The sequence below is a fragment of the Oncorhynchus tshawytscha genome, linkage group LG01, assembly GCF_018296145.1.
Source record: "Oncorhynchus tshawytscha isolate Ot180627B linkage group LG01, Otsh_v2.0, whole genome shotgun sequence".
Lineage (NCBI taxonomy): Eukaryota > Metazoa > Chordata > Actinopteri > Salmoniformes > Salmonidae > Oncorhynchus > Oncorhynchus tshawytscha.
In genome coordinates, this window is record NC_056429.1 from 38,365,702 (window position 1) to 38,385,047 (window position 19,346).

General features: G+C 41.3%; 1 pseudogene; it reads left to right on the forward strand.

Annotated features, from left to right (window-relative positions):
• The first annotated feature begins 13,675 nt into the window (after positions 1-13,675).
• Positions 13,676-18,773, forward strand: LOC112260441 (annotated as a pseudogene).
• The last annotated feature ends 573 nt before the right edge of the window (positions 18,774-19,346 follow it).

A 19,346-nucleotide genomic window follows, 5' to 3' on the forward strand; every position in this document is an offset into this window, starting at 1 on the left:
TATCTCACATGTGGGGATATGGCCAACTCCCATATCGCAAAGACATGCTCTTAAAAGCAGTGTTAATTTCGTCAACAACAATAGTGGGAATAATATTAGTTAAACACCTATTTTTCTGTGGCAATTGAGAAGACTATAACTGACTATGTAGACCGAAAGAAAACTAAAAACAAAAATAATTTTTCAATTCAGTTGACTAAAACGAGACGAGAGGAAATTACCTCTGTGACAAAAATCTGACTAGAGAGTTTTTGGACAAGAGTTGAGAGCTTTTCAGTGATAAGCACAATTAAATATTAGCAGTGCAGATGCGCAGCTTTGTTCAGCAGTGGGAAGGACATGCCACACCCGGCACACACAGCCTACATCAGCTGTTGAGTTGCGGGGAAGCAAGCGATGAGTGTAGGCAGACAGGTGCCACCTCTGCCTCCAACTATACACATTGTGCAGGTGACTCTCTTGCTTCCCCGTAGCTACACTGTTAGCCATTTTTGCAATTTTATCAGTAGCTTACTGTATTAATCAACTGTATAAACTGAACACAGTAGATTGCACAGTAAAATACTTTTTTTTTTTTACAGCAACACTGCAAGACCTTTCTGTAATTTCAACAGTAAAACACTGTAAACTACTGTAAATGTGTTTTACAGTATTAATTATGGTGCATTGTGGGAAAATTTTGTGGGTGGGGAAAGAGTCTCTGCCCATTAAAATATTTTGTGCCTTGTAAGAGGCTATATTTGTCAAGTACCCCTGACTGCAGTGGCCAGGCTCAATGTGGATGGAACGTTTGACTTTTTTTTGTCCATCTGAGGTCGTTTGCTCAAGGCACACGTTGAATACAAAACGTATTTCATTTTTGAAGATCGTAAGAAATATTATATGAAGTGGTAACAGCAGATGTGTTTAAGGATGCAAATGAAAAGTTTTTATAACGTTCAAGACTTACGGCAAGGGAAAGTTCTGCAGGAGAGAACTAGGCACCACCATCGCCTAATTTGCTGCATGTTTTCATTTGAAAAGGAAAATCACACAATCGGATGGGTATCCCAAAAACCATTATATCCACTAGTGATGAGAATTTCATAATTTATACATACCTCAGTGAATATATCAGGAATATATTTCAGGATGTAGAAGACCCCCCCCAAGAAGTCACAGCATGTCACATCAGCATCCAGTTTGATGTATGAATTGTGTACGTAGTGTAAAAACTGTAGGCAATAGGTCCTAAAAAGTGTCAACAATAATAAACAATAAAAAGTATGAGCAATAACAGTAGTGTGCTGTGCTTGCTGCAAGCACAGAAATAATAATCACTTTACATATGTTATAACAGAAAATAGGACTAATATAATATACTGAATAGCCAGCATCTTACCATCACAACAAACACCCCACAGTTGTTTGTGAAACCTTGCTTTGGTAGGCCCTGTGGTGTGAACAAGGTACGATATTCAATAAAGGAATAACAATCAAGACTTTTGGTACAGTTCAGTGGAATCCTTTAAAGGAATATCTAACCTGAACATCATCCACACCAAAAGTCCTCAAAGGTCCAGGGGACAAGATCCGAGCACTGTTTCTGTGAACAGTGTATGTGAAGTAAAGGAAAAGTACAATTCAACAGCTTTTTATACTCCAGCATGCATAACAGTTTTGAACACAGTTGGAACTGAATTAGCCCAAGTATGTTTCACAACATGTATGGATGTTGCTGGACCAGAAAATGTATTTTCGACTGCAAACACACCATTTCTCACATCAATGCACTCACATGTCAAAGATCTTTCATTGGACACTGTTTCAAAGCAATGTGTATGCTTTCTTTGTAAATGTGTTTTGAAGTTTTTCTTATTTAACTTCAGTTTGCAGTGTGGACAAGTTACAAATGACTTTTCTTGACTTGCCATGTATGTTGGGACCAGGTGATTTCATTATTGTATATACTGTGTTTAGGCTGTGTAGACTCGCTATGTGTAACTAAGGGAATGGCATCAGCGATACACATTTAGAGCCAGCCAAACACAAGGCAGACATTGAAGAAACACAGAAAATCAACGCTCAAATCGATTACAGAACTGTGCATGTAAACCTAGGCTTATTGCTCAAGTAGGCAAATTTGTCCAAATAAGATTCCCTCATTGTGAGCAATTAGCTAGCTCACGTGCAAATCGGTGCTAATTAACGCTATGCTAACATCGGTACGGTATTTGGTCATATAAAAATATACCACTGCACTGGTATAACATGAATATTACAAAGTACATTACGCATAATGACAGTCTCAGTTACTTCCGTGGTTTATATTTTTATTCATGTAGGTTAGGTTAGGTTTGATTAAGATTCGTTTTCGTTGACGTTGATACCTTCGACGTTTACCTCAACTTGGGTGACCTTGAAGGAGCCGGGAAGGGTTCGGGTTATATGCGTTTGACTCCGACCACATTGAGCCCGGCCCCGAACTGCACACTGCAGTCAGGGGCTTCTCATATTTTTGCACCTTTGAGTGAGAATGCTGTGCCCCCACAGAATATGGTATTATAGTGTATTTCAGAAATTCTACAAACCTCTACAGTGACTTACTGGCCAATTGCTGCCAGTCATTTACTGTCATTCAGAATACATTTTGGAGTGCCAAAAACCTTTTGAACATTAGTGGGTGTGTGGTATTGGTTCTCACTCATTAAACATATTTTGAGGCGTGTCTTGTAAGAGGCTATATATGTTGCTGTGGTAAGGGAGATTGCTGTACGGATGTAAGTGATACTTGAGTGTTTCCCCAACAAATACATTTATATTTATAGGGGACACATCAAAGTGGCAGGAAATCTCAAACCTTTAATGTTTGAGTGGCTAGCCATATCCTTTTGATCTGGTTTGCCCTGTAGTCACTGTCATTTTAGAAGCCTTTGTTATAAGGCCTAAAATGCAAGTGATATAAAACCACCAAATATAAGTTGGTATGCTGTAATATATCATTAAAGTGGAACTAACAGCGTTTAAAATACTTTGCAGATATGAAATAAACAGATAATTATATCAATAAAAAAAATCAAATTCACAGTTTATGCTGCAAAACCAACTTTATAAGAGGTTTTAAAAATAGGTTATATTTTCCTCAACATTCCATGACATACACTAAGGCATTGTTGGCTGAATAGATGGATGCAGTTCAATGCATGATTAATATAATTCACCAATACTTTTCTTAGTAGTCCAAAAAATATTGCTATCAGGTTGTACATCACAGTTGGCCTGGTACATTGTTTGCTGTCTCTATTCGGGATGCACTGTTTCAGTTTCAATGACTCAATATGTTCGACAAAAACGGACGATTGTAACTAAGGCTGGGAATATCAATACAATCAAACTAGCAAGTCAGTCATAACTTTGCTAATATGCTAGTGTACATATTTATGGATCAAGCTAGCTGCTAGGAGGACATCATGTCATTGGATGAGTGACTGACTTTTTCCCCTTGTTTTGTTTTTCAGTGGCTACACAGCTAGAGATGCACGTGTCATTTGGTTTGGTGGCAAGACATGTGAATCACTTTGCTAGCTATGCTAAATGACTGTTATCCAGTTAGCATATCTCTTGTGTTTTAAAATTCACTCTGGCTAGCTATCTACCCTGATTTCAGAGCACTCTTGTTTAGGTATGCCAGAGTGCAGAATAACTGATGAATTTACAAAGGCACAAGACTCGGTGAATATGACTGGCGTCAGTAAATGTAGGCAAAAAAGTAATAATTATTGTTAGAGTTGCGTCAATTCGAATCTGCTATCAGGATAAATATGACAATGAGTCACTGATTGTATACTATGTATTTTTTATTAGCTAAGCAATAAATGGCAAATGTAACTTACGTATATATGGGCTCACTGTAATACCACGCAGGGCAGAACAGGGAACTGGCTGGATGTACGTAAACAGTGTTCTTATACTGTGATAAACCTGTCTGTTGGCCTATCACAGTAGAGGCTGAGCATGGTTTAGACTTGCTCAGCCTATCGCAGGCGCTCAGGCTGGTTCCCGCCTCATGGCGCTTCTTGGAGTCCTCCCTCCGTCGATGTATAGATTCTTATTGTTCTGGTATCGCAGCCTAGTTATAACATTTGCTCAGTTCCTGCTATTGTGTTGTTCAGTATTTTTCCATCTCAGTTAAACCTCGCGATGACCACCCCTCCCTATACCTGATTAACCACAACTTTGTAAGACACAGCAAGTCACACCATGTGCTCAATATTGTCACATACAAACACAAGGACAAATCATCTGCTGGGCTGTTATCTACAGTTTTGCAACATGCAGGTCACACCATGTTACTCAGTTCTTGTCACACACACAAACAGGTAAGTAGATGTAGCAAGCAGTTGTTTAATCTCATGATGATGCTCAAGTGCACAAATGCAGATACTTCACACAGCCAACATCAGATAATATTTAATCATATATATATATATATATATATATATATATATATATGGTAATGGCTATAATGTAAAACACAGAATCCCACATTAGTCACGAATGCTCTATAAAACACGTGTATAGGCTAACCAACTCTGCTAGGGCGACTAAAAGGATAATTGAGGTGTTCTCTCATTTGTGTCAGGAAGTAGCTAGCAAGCTAGTCAACTTCAGCGTGTTAGCTTGGTTGCTTGATTGGGACAACACATGCATTATTAGCAGGCAAAACTGCATTGTTGCTTAAGGGCTTGTAAGTAAGCATTCCACTGTAAGGTTGTATTCGGTACCTGTGATAAATAACATTTTATTTGAAGCTGCAAATCAAATTGTATTTGTCACATACGCCGAATACAACCGGTGTTGACCTAACAGTGAAATGCTTACTTACAAGCCCTTAATTAACCGACAATGCTTTAAGAAGTTAAGATTTTTTTTAAATAAGTGTTAATAAGTAGAACATAGAAAATAAAAGTAACAGATAATTAAACAGCAGCGGTAAAATAACAAGCGAGGCTGTATACAGGGGGTACCGGTACATAGTCTTAACTCTTAATTAACTCAATGTGTGAGGGCACCGGTTAGTCGAGGTAATTGAGGTAATATGTACATGTAGGTAGAGTTAAAGTGACTATGCATAGATTATAAAAAGAGAGTGGCAGCAGCGTAAACGAGGGGTCTGGGTAGCCATTTGATTAGCTGTTCAGTCTTATGGCATGGGGGTAGAAGCTGTTAAGACACTTTTTGGACCTAGATTTGGTGCTCCGGTACCGCTTGCTGTGCGGTAGCAGAGAGAACTATGACTATGGTGGCTGGAGTCTTTGACAATTTCTAGGGCCTTCCTCTGACACCGCCTGGTGTAGAGGTCCTGGATGGCAGGAAGCTTGGCCCCAGTGATGCACTGGGCCGTATGCACTACCCTCTGTAGTGCCTTGAGGTTGGAGGCAGAGCAGTTGCCATACCAGGCAGTGATGCAACCATGCTCTCGATGGTGCAGCTGTGGAACCTTTTGAGGATCTCAGGACCCATGCCAAATCTTTTCAGTCTCCTGGGGGGGATAGGCTCTGTCGTGCCCTCTTCATGACTGTCTTAGTGTGTGTGAACCATGATAGTTTGTTGGTGATGTGGACACCAAGGAACTTGAAACTCTCAACCTGTTAAACTAAAACCCCGTCGATGAGAATGAGGGCGTACTCGGGCCTCCTTTTCCTGTAGTCCACAATCATCTCCTTTGTCTTGATCACGTTGAGGGAGAGGTTGTTGTCCTGGCACCACATGGCCAGGTCTCTGACCTCCCCCTATAGGCTGTCTCATCGTTGTCGGTGATCAGGCCTACCACTGTTGTGTCATCAGCTGATTTGATGATGGTGCTGGAGTCGTGCCTGGCCATGCAGTCATGAGTGAACAGGGAGTACAGGAGGGGACTGAGCACGCACTCCTGAGGGGCCCCCATGTTGAGGATCAGCGTGGCGAATGTGTTGTTCCCTACCCTTACCACCGGGGGGCGGCCTGTCAGGATGTCCAGGATCCAGTTATAGAGGGAGTTGTTTAGTGGTGAAACATAAGATATTACAGTTTTTAATGCCCCGTTGGTAGGATATACGTGCTCGTAGTTCGTCTATTTTATTATCGATTGATTGTACATTGGCTAAAAGGACTGATGGTAAAGGTAGATTGCCCTCTCGGCGACAGATCCTTACAAGGCACCCGGATCGGCGTCCACGATAACTCTGTCTTTTCCTCCTGCGAATGACGGGGATGAGGGCCTTGTCGGGTGTCTGGTGTAAATCCTTCTTGTCCGACTCGTTGAAGAGGGGTGTGGTATTGATGGAGTTTGATGCGCCATGAGTTTGTGCTCATGGCGCATCAGAACATAACAGAACATAAAAACATTGTGGTTATTTATACATATAGAACATAATTAATGAGAGACTGGGTTAGCGAATTGTACTTGCAACCACGAATCCTAATGTATGACCATGAAATTCTAAGTACAATCTCAGGTAGTTCTTTCATCATTATAATCCCAATTAAAGTTGTGCTGTTGCAACTGCTTGTACACACACAGTCCAGTTCAAAGTGAATGATAGCAGGCCCTTGTGGCAAATACAGTACAGAGTGTGTTCTTAGTGCCAGCATCATTTTGTGTTGGTAAATGGAAAGCTACGAAAAATATAGATAAACTCTCTTGGTAAATAGTATTGTCTACAGCCCTCAAACTCAACTCTGTACTTCGAAGCCAGTTCCACTGAATTTAATTGTCCCCCTATAAATCAGGGACTGATTTAGACCTGGGACACCAGGTGTGTGCAATTATTTATCAGGTAGAACAGAAAACCAGCAGGCTCCGGACCTCGTAGGGTAAGATTTGAGTACAGCTGGTCTACAGCTGGTAGGGTATTCTAACTCAGGCGAGCATAACCTCAAATCTTCCATAATATTCGAGATCGTGCACTAGCTGCTGTTAACAGAGACAAACCCCCCCCCCCGATTGTATAGAAGAACCAGCTCGGGTTATGTTTTCCACGTCCTTGTTCATCCATGTCTCGGAGAAACATAGGATATTATAGTTCTTCAAATCACATTGATAGGATAGTCTTGAACGGAGGTCGTCCAGTTTATTCTCCACTGATTGCACATTCACCAATAGAATGGAGGGTGGAGGCGGTTTATTCACTCGCCGACGTAGTCTCGTCAGGTATCCCGCACGCCGGTCTTTAGAATGCCGCCTCTTCCTTTTTGAGTGTCAGGGTTTTGGGCCTGGTCTGAGCAGAATGTTCTTTGCCGCCGACTCACTGAAGTAGAAAGTCTCGTAGAAAGGATTGCGGTAATGTGTGGACAAAAGTTAAGATCTCTCATGCAACTGTTTGGACTAATGATTGCACCCCTTGACAGACAGCTAGGTCAGTGTATAGCCTTGGTCAGCATTGGTCAGTGCACTGTCAAGAAATATACAAATAGAATGCACTTGAGTGTAGGGTAACTTTTCCAATATATATATTTTTTTATGGCCTGAGAAATAGTATCTTTCATTGATTGTTTTGCCAGTTGGATCGTTTGTGGGAGGGGGCAGCTCTGACAGTCAATAACATAGCCTAGGGATTGACAAGTAGAACGTAATAAATACTAAGGTTAAGCTATCTACCATTCATCTTTCAACTAGGAATAAAGGAAACGATCATTGAGGAAGTCAGAAATATGGAAGGTAATGGGACTGGACCTGTTTATTTTGACACAACACTCACTATTGCGTTCTTGAATGCATTGACTGCATTCCTTCACCGTTCCATCACTTAGACCATGTTAATTGGGTTACGTGCTCTATTCCCGACTGCACACTACCCAGTCATTGTTTTGATACACTGCTGGTTGGGAATGTATTGTATGCTGCGTTTATGATTGACATCTCTCGTCTAATGTGAAACATTCAACACAGTGTCTTAATCAAAAGGTATCATATCAAGGTCATAACATGCATCTTTTCTTTCTCAGATATTGATCCTGGGCCACTTCAGCACTAAGCTTCTGTCGACATGCTGCAAAACGTCTGACCTGATGCAGGAGGGAATCACCAGTATGTCACACTAATGGAAATGATAATTTTCATAGATGTCTACTGTTTGGCCTTACTTGCGACCGTTGCGGATTGTAACCATGATTTCAGGACAACAATATGACAGCAATTGTGGTGGTGCACAATCTGTGGTTGACTTCTTGTAATTGGAGAATTACATTGCAAGTGGACGTTTTCACACCTCAAAGTGACGCTTCTGTTTCATGTAGAAGGGAGGTGAAAATATTAGATCCCTGTAAGGCTGTCTGTTTTGTTACATGCAAGATGGATATAAGAATGTGTCCCCACAACAGCATAAGCAAGACTGACATATCATTAGCATAGAACTTCTTATGTACTCAATTAGTACAAATAACCAAAGGCTACTTAGAATATGTTTAAAACAGTTGAAAGTGGTGTTATTGATATCCGCACCATGAACTGAAATTAAACTGTATTTTCTCTTAGTTGTGTAGGACCTCTACAAAAGCAGAGAGCCTGTACTGGAAATGAAGGCCATCTACTTCATGAGCCCGACAGCAAAGTTTCGACATCATTAAATGTCTCTACACCATACTCCACCTCAATATGAACACGTCTATATTGATCATCATTCCAAACAAAATAGTACAACTTGTTCTTCACGTGTTCTAGGTTTGACAGGGCTGTGAATGTGTATTTGTAGTGAAATATTTCCATTCAGTGTTGACAGTGTGTGGATGCCTTCATTGGTGACTTCAAGCTGAAACCTAAGTATAAAGCAGCATATGTTTATTTCACTGACTGTAAGTATATACTGAGGGAAGAAATATTCTGACTTTTTTATTATAAACCCCTTTATTGATGGTCAATTCTGGAACTCCTCCCCACATCAGATTGTTCTGATGAGTTGTTCAGCAAGATGAAATAGTACTGTGCAAAATACATACGTGTCTGCAAGGAAATAAACATTTCCTTCTTGCCCCAGGAGTCCCAAGTAAGTTTTTTTTCTTTTCCATTCACATAAGAAACTATTACTCTCCCTTACAAAATAGCTTGCACCATGTCAGTTACTGTAGGTTATTCATTTTTGTTGGTCTGTGAGTGGTGCTGGATTTCCGAAGGGCAAAAAGGTACACAAAATCCTGGAAGGGCGTTGCTCTAAAATCTTAATATGATGTTATAAAATGTGGCAATCTGTCAACGCTAGGATTCTGTAACGGAATATCTGGATACAGTAACACTTGTAGATTTATTCAAAAGACCTGTTCTGTTGTCAGGAGAAAATGCTTGAGGGGTGTGACTTGGATTATATGATCTGTGTTTTATCCCTCTTAAAAAAGCTGCTTTTAAGAATGCAGAAGCATGGGAAGATTATCAGTTACCGTGTGTTGATGGCACCTAGTATTTGAGAGTGAAGCTGAACACGATGAATTCAGTCAAAATTATTGGCTTTTGTAAATGGCATAAACACTTTTCTGGATGTTCCTCTCATCCATGTACAGTGGGGAGAACAAGTATTTGATACACTGCCGATTTTGCAGGTTTTCCTACTTACAAAGCATCTCAAGGTCCTGGAGTGGCCTAGCCAGTCTCCAGACCTGAACCCAATAGAACATTTTTGGAGGGAGCTGAAAGTCCGTATTGCCCAGCGACAGCCCCGAAACCTGAAGGATCTGGAGAAGGTCTGTATGGATGAGTGGGCCAAAATCCCTGCTGCAGTGTGTGCAAACCTGGTCAAGAACTACAGGAAACATATGATCTCTGTAATTGCAAACAAAGGTTTCTGTACCAAATATTAGGTTCTGCTTTTCTGAGGGGCTTTGACCCTGTGACCCCCATCCTTTTAGCTTGCCATGTGCCTTAAGCATGTTCTTGAACAGAAATACAGTGCCTTCAGAAAATATTCATCCTTTGTGTCACTGGGCTACACGCAATACCCCGTAATGTCAAAGTGTAATTATGTTTTTAGACATTTCTACAAATTCATAAAATATGAAAGGCTTATTTCACTTATAATTCACTGTTTCACAATTCCAGTGGGTCAGAAGTTTACATACACTAAGTTGACTGTGCCTTTAAACAGCTTGGAAAATTCCAGAAAATGATATCATGGCTTTAGAAGCTTCTTCTAATTGACTTAATTTGAGTCAATTGGAGGTGTACCTGTGGATGTATTTCAAGGCCTACCTTCAAACTCAGTGCCTCTTTGCTTGACATCATGGGAAAATCAAAGCAATCAGAGCAATTTCCAAACGCCTGTAGGTACCACGTTCATCTGTACAAACAATATTATGCATGTATAAACACCATGGGACCACGCAGCCGTCATACCGCTCAGGAAGGAGACACGCTCTGTCTCCTAGAAATGAACGTACTTTGGTGCGAAAAGTGCAAATCAATCCCAGAACAACAGCAAAGGACCTTGTGAAGATGCTGAAGGAAACAGGTACAAAAGTATATATATCCACAGTAAAACGAGTCCTATATCGATATAACCTGAAAGGCCACTCCAAAACCGCCATAAAAAAAGACAGATTACGGTTTGCAACTGCACATGGGGACAAAGATCGTACTTTTTAGAGAAATGTCCTCTGGTCGGATGAAACAAAAACAGAACCGTTTGGCATAATGACCATCGTTATGTTTGGGGTAAAAAGGGGGAGTCTTGCAAGCTGAAGAACACCATCCCAACCATGAAGCACAGGGGTGGCAGCATCATGTTGTGGGGGTGCTTTGCTGCAGTGGGGACTGGTGCACTTCACAAAATGGATGGCATCATGAGGTTGGAAATTATGTGGATATATTGAAGCAATATCTCAAGACATCAGTCAGGAAGTTAAAGCTTGGTCGCAAATGGGTCTTCCAAATGGACAATGACCCCAAGCATACTTCCAAAGTTGTGACAAAACGGAACCAAACATCTCGAATTTGACTCATCAGACCAAAGGACAGATTTCAACCAGTCTCTAATGTCCATTGCTCGTGTTTCTTGGCCCAAGCAAGTCTCCTCTTCTTAATGGTCCTTTTAATAGTGGTTTCTTTGCAGCAATTCGACCATGAAGGCCTGGTTCACGCAGTCTCCTCTGAACAGTTGATGTTGAGATGTGTTAGATACTTGAACTCTGAAGGCTGCAATTTGAGGTGCAGTTAACTAATGAACATCCTCTGCAGCAGAGGTAACTCTGGGTCTTCCTTTCCTGTGGCAGTTCTCATGAGAGCCAGTTTCATCATAATTCTTGATGGTTTTTGCGACTGCACTTGAAGAAACGTTCAAAGTTATTGAAGTTTTCCACATTGATTGACCTTCATGTCTTAAAGAAACTGTTGTTTCTCTTTGCTTTTTTGAGCTGCTCTTGACATAATATGGACTTGGTCTTTTACCAAATAGGGCTATCTTCTGTATAATACCCCTACCTTATCACAACACAACTGATTGGCTCAAACACATTAAACAGGAAAGAAATTCCACAAATTAACAAGGTACACCTGTTAATTGAAATGCATTCCAGGTGACTTCCTCATGAAGCTGGTTGAGAGAATGCCAAGAGTATGCAAAGCTGTAATCAAGGCAAAGGGTGGCAACTTTGAAAAATCTCGATTGTAAAATGTGAACTCGGCAAAAAAAGAAACAACCCTTTTTCAGAACCCTGTCTTTCAAAGATAATTCGTAAAAATCCAAATAACTTCAAGGATAGGGTTTAAACACTGTTTCCCATGCTTGTTCAATGATCCACAAACAATTAATGAACATGCACCTGTGGAATTGTTTTTAAGCTTACAGACGGTAGGCAATTAGGTCAGTTATGAAAACTTAGGACACTAAAGAGGCCTTTCTACTGACTCTGAAGAACACCAAAAGAAAGATGCCGAGGGTCCCTGCTCATCTGTGTGAACGTGCCTTAGGCATGCTGTAATGAGGCATGAGGACTGCAGATGTGGCTAGGGCAATAAATTGCAATGTCCGTACTGTGAGATCTCTAAGACAGCGCTACAGGGAGACAGGACGGACAGCTGATTGTCCTCACAGTGGCAGACCACGTGTAACAACACCTGCACAGGATCAGTACATCAGAACATCACATCTGCGGGACAGGTAGAGGATGGCAACAACTGCCCTAGTTACACCAGGAACGCACAATCCCTCCATCAGTGCTCAGACTGTCCGCAATAGGCTGGACTGAGGGCTTGTAGGGCTGTTGTAAGGCAGGTCCTTACCAGACATCACCGGCAACAACGTCGCCTATGGGCAAAAACCCACCGTCGCTGGACCAGACAGGACTGCCAAAAAGTGCTCTTCACTGACGAGTTGCGGTTTTGTCTCACCAGGGGTGATGGTCAGATTCATGTTTATCGTCGAAGGAATGAGCGTTACACCGATGCCTGTACTCTGGAGCGGGATCGATTTGGAGGTGGAGTGTCCGTCATGGTCTGGGGCGGTGTGTCACAGCATCATCGGACTGAGCTTGTTGTCATTGCAGGCAATCTCAACGCTGTGCGTTACAGGGAAGACATCCTCCTCCCTCATGTGGTACCCTTCCTGCAGGCTCATCCTGACATGACCCTCTAGCATGACAATGCCACCAGCCATACTGTTCGTCCTGTGCGTGATTTCCTACAAGACAGGAATGTCAGTGTTCTGCCATGGCCAGTGAAGAGCCGGATCTCAATCCCATTGAGCACGTCTGGGACCTGTTGGATCGGAGGGTGAGGGCTAGGGCCATTCCCCCGCAGAAATGTCCAGTAACTTGCAAGTGCCTTGGTGGAAGAGTGGGGTAACGTCTAACAGCAAGAACTGGCAAATCTGGTGCAGTCCATGAGGAGGAGATGCACTGCAGTACTTTAGTATCTGGTGTGGCCACCAGCTGCATTGACTGTTACTTTTGATTTTGACCCCCCTTTGTTCAGGGACAGATTATTCCATTTCTGTTAGTCACATAGTCACACGTCTGTGGAACTTGTTCAGTTTATGTCTCAGTTGTTAAATAGTGTTATGTTCATACAAATATTTACACATGTTAAGTTCGCTGAAAATAAACGCAGTTGACAGTGAGAGGACCTTTCTTTTTTGAGTTCATTTTTTTGGTTACTATATGTATTATTTCATAGTTTTGATGTTTTGTTGTCTTCACTATAATTCTACAATAAAGACAAACCCTTGAATGAGTATGTGTCCAGACTTTTGACCGGTACTGTACGTTTTGGGGTGTTTTTTTTAACGTACGCACGGTTTATAAATGAGGCCCCAGGACCTGGTGTCCCTGGAGGTGTTAAAAGGACAAATGGATGAACAGGTTGTTGGGACATCTAGTTGTCACCTGATGTCCCTAGTTTACGTGGCCTTTTGTAAGGAAGCATGTTTTACTTTACACACACCACACATATGCCTACACACACATCCACTCACTGTTTGTTTGCTGTTGTGTTTGTGCTGTTGGCAGTGTCTTCAGTCTTTGTCTGTTTTGTCTTAAATTGATTTTTTTGTTAGTTTTTATCCCAGCCCCCGTCACCACAGGAGGCCTTTTGCCTCTTACCAGGCCGTCATTGTAAATAAGAATTTGTTCTTAATTGACTTGCCTGGTTAAATAAAATAAAGTAAAATCATTGTATTTATCATTATTTTCTGTTTTCTAGATCACAATAAGTGGCTTATCCCAGCTTATGAAAAAGATGCCCCACTTCCGCAAGCAGGTGGCTCAGGTATGTAGCACCATGTAACCTGGTCCATTTTGGTTGTCATCCTGAGTTGGTCTGCTCTGTTTGGGTGTGATGCCTCTGAGGCCCAGTATATTGTGTTTTTTCTTTTCCACCTGCTCTCTATGGTAATGATACTGTGGAAAAACAGGTCAGTCCTCTATTATGTGACTGGGTTTGTTTGGAAATTAAAGCTGTTCACTTATACTGCCATGTGGGAAAATGTATTGATATTAGAATAAAATATTAGACTGTTTTTCTCAGCCATGTTTCTATGTCAACCACATAAAAATGTCCATCTGAATTTGACTGAAGACTGTATGAACCACTTCCAGAAGAATGTGCAGGAACTCTGCAAAGCTGAGCAGGAACTCTGCAAAGCTGAGCAGGAACTCTGCAAAGCTGAGCAGGAACTCTGCAAAGCTGAGCAGGAACTCTGCAAAGCTGAGCAGGTATGCTTTACAGTGTTTCATGTTTTTGGACAACATGTCGCTGTTGTAATGTACATGTCCCTTATGTATGGCCTTGTGGTTTCTGACTGATGCTGTGTGCTCACTGTTGTGTAGGACCTGGCAGTAGGGTCTGATGTGGAGGGTCAGAAGGTGAAGGACCCGATGAGGACACTGCTTCCTGTGCTGTTGCACCCCCACGACATCTACTGCAAGATCAGAGCTGTTCTCCTCTACATCTTCAGCCTCAACGGCAAGTCTGCTGCTCTGACTCACCCTGTGCCCTCACAGTTTTAAAGAGGATCTTTAAATGTACATGTAAACATTTAGATGCTTTTATATGGCATCTATTCAATTGAAAATTCAAAAAAAGTTTACAGTTTTAAAATGGAAGATCATGAATTCCTTATGTGCCCCTTGCCAAAGGTACCATTGGAGCTTCAGCTATAGGAATATTCCTTCAATAGAATCTCTTTTCGTTTGGCCTGAGGTAACTTTAGTCAATTACTATTTTTAAAACCTTTTTCTTTCTGGTTCTGAACAGGAACAACAGAGGAGAACCTGAACAAACTCATCCAACACGTTAAGATCGAGGAGGACAGAGTTTATTCTCAACTGGAGAGAACTGGGAGTCCCCACCACATCTTCGGTTAGTGGGATTTTATAGGGCATAGCTGTATGTAGTTTGCTAGATCTTAGCATGGTCATAGCCCAGGTGGATTATACAGTACCATCAGTGTATTGTATTATAGAGTGGAACTTCACTAGTTTTATGTTTTTTATTTTTCTTGCTATTCTTATTTTGTATCTTCTTACCTTAAACTTTACTTTTATTTATGGTTTTGTTTCTATGTCTCTCTTTCACTCTCTCCCTCTCTCCAGCCAAGCTTGTTCCCACTACTTAGGTCGTCTCGAAGGGAGCGATTTCAGGAAGAGACATACAACCTGTCCAGATGGACACCTGTCAAAGACCTGATGGAGGTCAGCGTAATGCAGACGATGATAACGTTGATAAACCGTTTCTTTGTCTCACAGAACAGAACTGTGTCACTTAGCTTTTTTCAGGCACAGGGAGGGAGGGAGTTACAAGGGCAGGGTGGAACAGGAAGTGATGGGCCCAAACAGAGCCTGTATTCACAATGTAGGAGTGCTATTCTAGGATCAGTTTACCCTTTTTAGATCTAGGTTCCATGGACAGTTTGGACCTGATCGTAGATCAGCACTTCTTCTCTGAGACACTCTGTAGAGTTCGAGGTGTCAAAAATGCTCTGAATGTGAAGTTTTATTACAGTTTTCATGAGTGCACCCCATAAAAGACACACTGGTAGCCTACACACCCATTTCACACATGTAGTTTGTTGTCATCTGTCAAAGCGGCACTACAATCAGAGGCTCCATGTGTAGCAACTGAAGTGGGAGATTAATAATCATTGCCGAATGGAATGAGTAGGCTACAATGATCAACCAACAGGTAGGCTGAGGTTTAATGTGAATAGAGTGTTGATGCAGTCAAGACCAGCACTACCAGATGGTATGATAGATGGCAGCAACAACTTTGTCAAACTAATGCCAGTCAGTTTGGACACGTTGTTCTCTCTATTTCTCTCCCTCCTTGCCACACACACCTGCCCCTGAGTCTCCATTGAAGTTTCCCACCCCCAAAAAGTTTCTCTTTAAAACGCATGTATTTCGATATCCGAAAACACATCATGATATTATTCAAGTAGTGAAATCATTTCAAATGCCCATCCCTAAATTGAACAAAGGCTCTGGTTACTCTGCTAGGGATGGGCATTTGAAGTTATTGCACTATTCAAAATGTTCAGATAGTCGAAATACATGTTAAAAATTCAATGGAGACCTGCTCATGCTACGAACTTGTTGCTGCCATAGGTTATCTATCTGGAGGTAGTGCTTGTCTTGACTGCATCAAATCGTTGTAAAGAAGCTAGCTAGCTACAGTAGTCCGCTAAGTTAGCCAGCTAGCTCAAGTAGCAAGTGTAATTTATGCTATTTTGCTATGCTCCCCGTACTGGTCTACAACAACTCCTTTCATATGAAACAGTAGCCTACCTTTTGGTTGATCATTGTAGCCTCCTCAATTAGCCAACTTCATTCTGTCATTTTTTAAATTACCCATGGAGCCTCTGTAGCGCCTCTGATTGACCGACAATAAGCTACACGTGTGTAGGCTACCAGTGCTACCATCTGACCTGAAATCCTGCAGCTGCGGTCTTGGAATTTGTTCATATAAATGCCAGAAGTTTAATTTCAAAGATGGATTTTAAATTCTAGCTTCTCAATCCAACGTGAACATTCTGGTAATTTCGGAAACTTGGTTGAATAATTCTGTGCTGGACTCTGATGTATCTCTGTCTGCTTATAATATTTACAGATTGGACAATTTGCAGAGGTGGTGGTGTAGACATTTATAAAGGACAATTTAAATGTTACAGTTTCTCTTGCTGCCTCTCTCCCTAAGCAGTTTGATTGTCTCGTTCTTAATGTGGGCCTTGGTCATAATAACCAGCTGACACTAGTAGGAGTGTATCGCCCTCTCTCGGCTCCCTCATGTTCTCTTAGCAATTCAGATACATTTATGTTATCTAAGTATGGTAAATCTGAACCATTCATTTCAGGCGATTTCAATATTGATTGTGGGAGGCCAGTGTCAGATACATTGAAAGATATTTGCTATGAGCTAGACCTGTCTCAGCCTATAACTGAGCCTACATGGCCACATCCTAAAGATCCATCAATCTACCCTGATTGATATTATTTTGACAGATACTCCAGATAAATATGTTGCTAGTGGGGTTTTCCCAGTGGATTTGAGTGACCGTTGTCTATGTCAGAGATGTGAGAATACATCAACCTAATCCCTCGTATCATCACTAAGAGGATCGTTAAAAACGTGTGAACAAGCTTTTTTACATTATTTTAGTGACCTTGATTGTATCCCAGCTATCCCTGCCTGGACCTGATTTTTCTTTAATCTTTTTTGCAAATGTATTTAATAATATTGTAGATAATCATGCATCCTTTAAAACTAAGAGTTAAAGGTAGATCGAATGCCTGGTTCACTCCTGATTTATCCGAAGTCATTCATAAGACATGTTGCGTGGGTCAAGGCCAGGAACACAGGTTTAGGCCCAGATTGGAAATATTTTAGGCTTCTGAAGAATCAATGTGTAAGACAGAAAGGCTAATCAGAAAGGCTAAATCTGATTTATTATGTAACCACTGTTTCTGATTCAGGAAATATTCAGGAGTGGCAGGGAGCATTGACACTCAAATCAAACTCAGAGGCTTCTCCCATCCCTGGCGTGTATTATGCCAGTTTGTGACAATGAGTGGTTCACGTTATTTTGCTGCATGTCAGTTATACAAGCTGAACTCTATAGCAGGAATTATCAACTAGATTCAGCAATTTATTTATAGAGCAGCTGATCGGGGGTACGGAACATAATTATTAATAATTTGTAGACTGCAAATTGACCACAATAATCCCAGATATAGTATTTAACTAAAACACCATTTCAAATATTGCTCACATTTGTATATGATCTCTCTATAATGCTTGGGAATACTTGGGACCAGACTTCCAAAATGAAAATCCCTTGGAGACAATTTCTGGTATTGTTAGTCTTATGTCCAAGAATGAAAATCCCCCAAAATATTAATTATTTTGTGGATTTGTTTAGGGCTCAGAGAACTTTTGTGGGGTGGGGGGGGCAGGCAAATAAAAAAAAACACGTGCCAAATTCGGGTCTGCGGGCCGACAGGTTGGGAACCCTGCTTTATAGTCTAGGTCTCGGATATGGAAGAGATGCAGATGATTCTTTTTTAATTAATAAAATCATATATGATAATGTAACTTATTAATAAGTTCCAATCTCACACACACCCTCTCCATATCTTAATCCCTCTCTCCTCTCCTAGTGCCCGTCAGAAACACAAGGCCAGTTCTCAGGATGAGCGGAGGAGTGGCTCCAGGCTCATCATCTTCGTCATTGGAGGGATCCGCTACTCAGAGATTCGCTGTGCCTACCAGGTCACACTGTCCATCAAGTCCTGTGAGGTCATCATAGGTGGGTACCAACAGCAGTGGGTGAATCTCAAAAGTATTCACGGTTAGTTGCGTCCTCTCTCATCGCTTCCAAGGTGAATTGAGACTTTTGAGATTCACCCAACCATTGCTATTGTCCCAAACTACAGCCCAGTCAGTACCTGTTCTAGTGCTTGACACCCCCTGCTGTAAATAAATGGTAGTACAAAAAACAAGAGGTAATGAATGAAAAATGAAGATTCACAGTACAACAGTATGGTTCTGTCATGGTCTTGAATGTCAGGCAAAGCAACACTACAGAATGTTCTTCATCTGTGATTTTAAGAACATTATTTTGTTAGTAAACAAACATGTAATTTTCATTATATCTCCAGGATCATCCCACATTGTGACCCAGATCAAGCTCCTAGACGATATTCAGGCCCTGAGCAAACCAACCTCCACCAAGGAGTCCTTTACAATAGTGAAAGAGTGACCCACCCTGTAACCCTTCCCCCTATGTAACACCAACCACACTCCCCTTTCCCTGTACCCCTTCCTCAAATGTAACACCATGGGTGGACAAAGTGTCCTCATAACTGAGGGAGAAAATGGGTCTCCCCCTCTCTGAGAATATGAGGCTTCTGTAATGTAATATATCAAATCTGCCACATGTTTTGCCAGGCTCCCTGAAGAATACAGTATCACAGCCATCTTTTACATTGTGTCAATTGATTGTTGGTGGTGAATCATCGCATTGGAGTGTGTAGGCTACATATATTACTAGCGCCCCATATTGACCCCGTATTAGCAACCTGAATTGAATTGACTGAATTTTTCAGACATATTTTTGGGGGATAAGTGCACCGTAGAACATATATAACATTAAATAAATGAACAAAATATCTCCACGTCTTTGATTTTCAGATCAGTGTGTAAGAGGAAGCTGCTGTAGAGTATTGAGACTGATCCATCCCTAGTCTGAGAGACAGAGCAGATTAGGCTCACAAATCAGTTTTTGAACACAGTATATAAATAGACAACAGGAGATGGAACAACATTGATACTACAGAGGACAAGACTTCCTCAAATTGTTGTTGCTAAATTAATTGAGCAATAAAGCATTATTAGTGATAATTAGGTGGACATG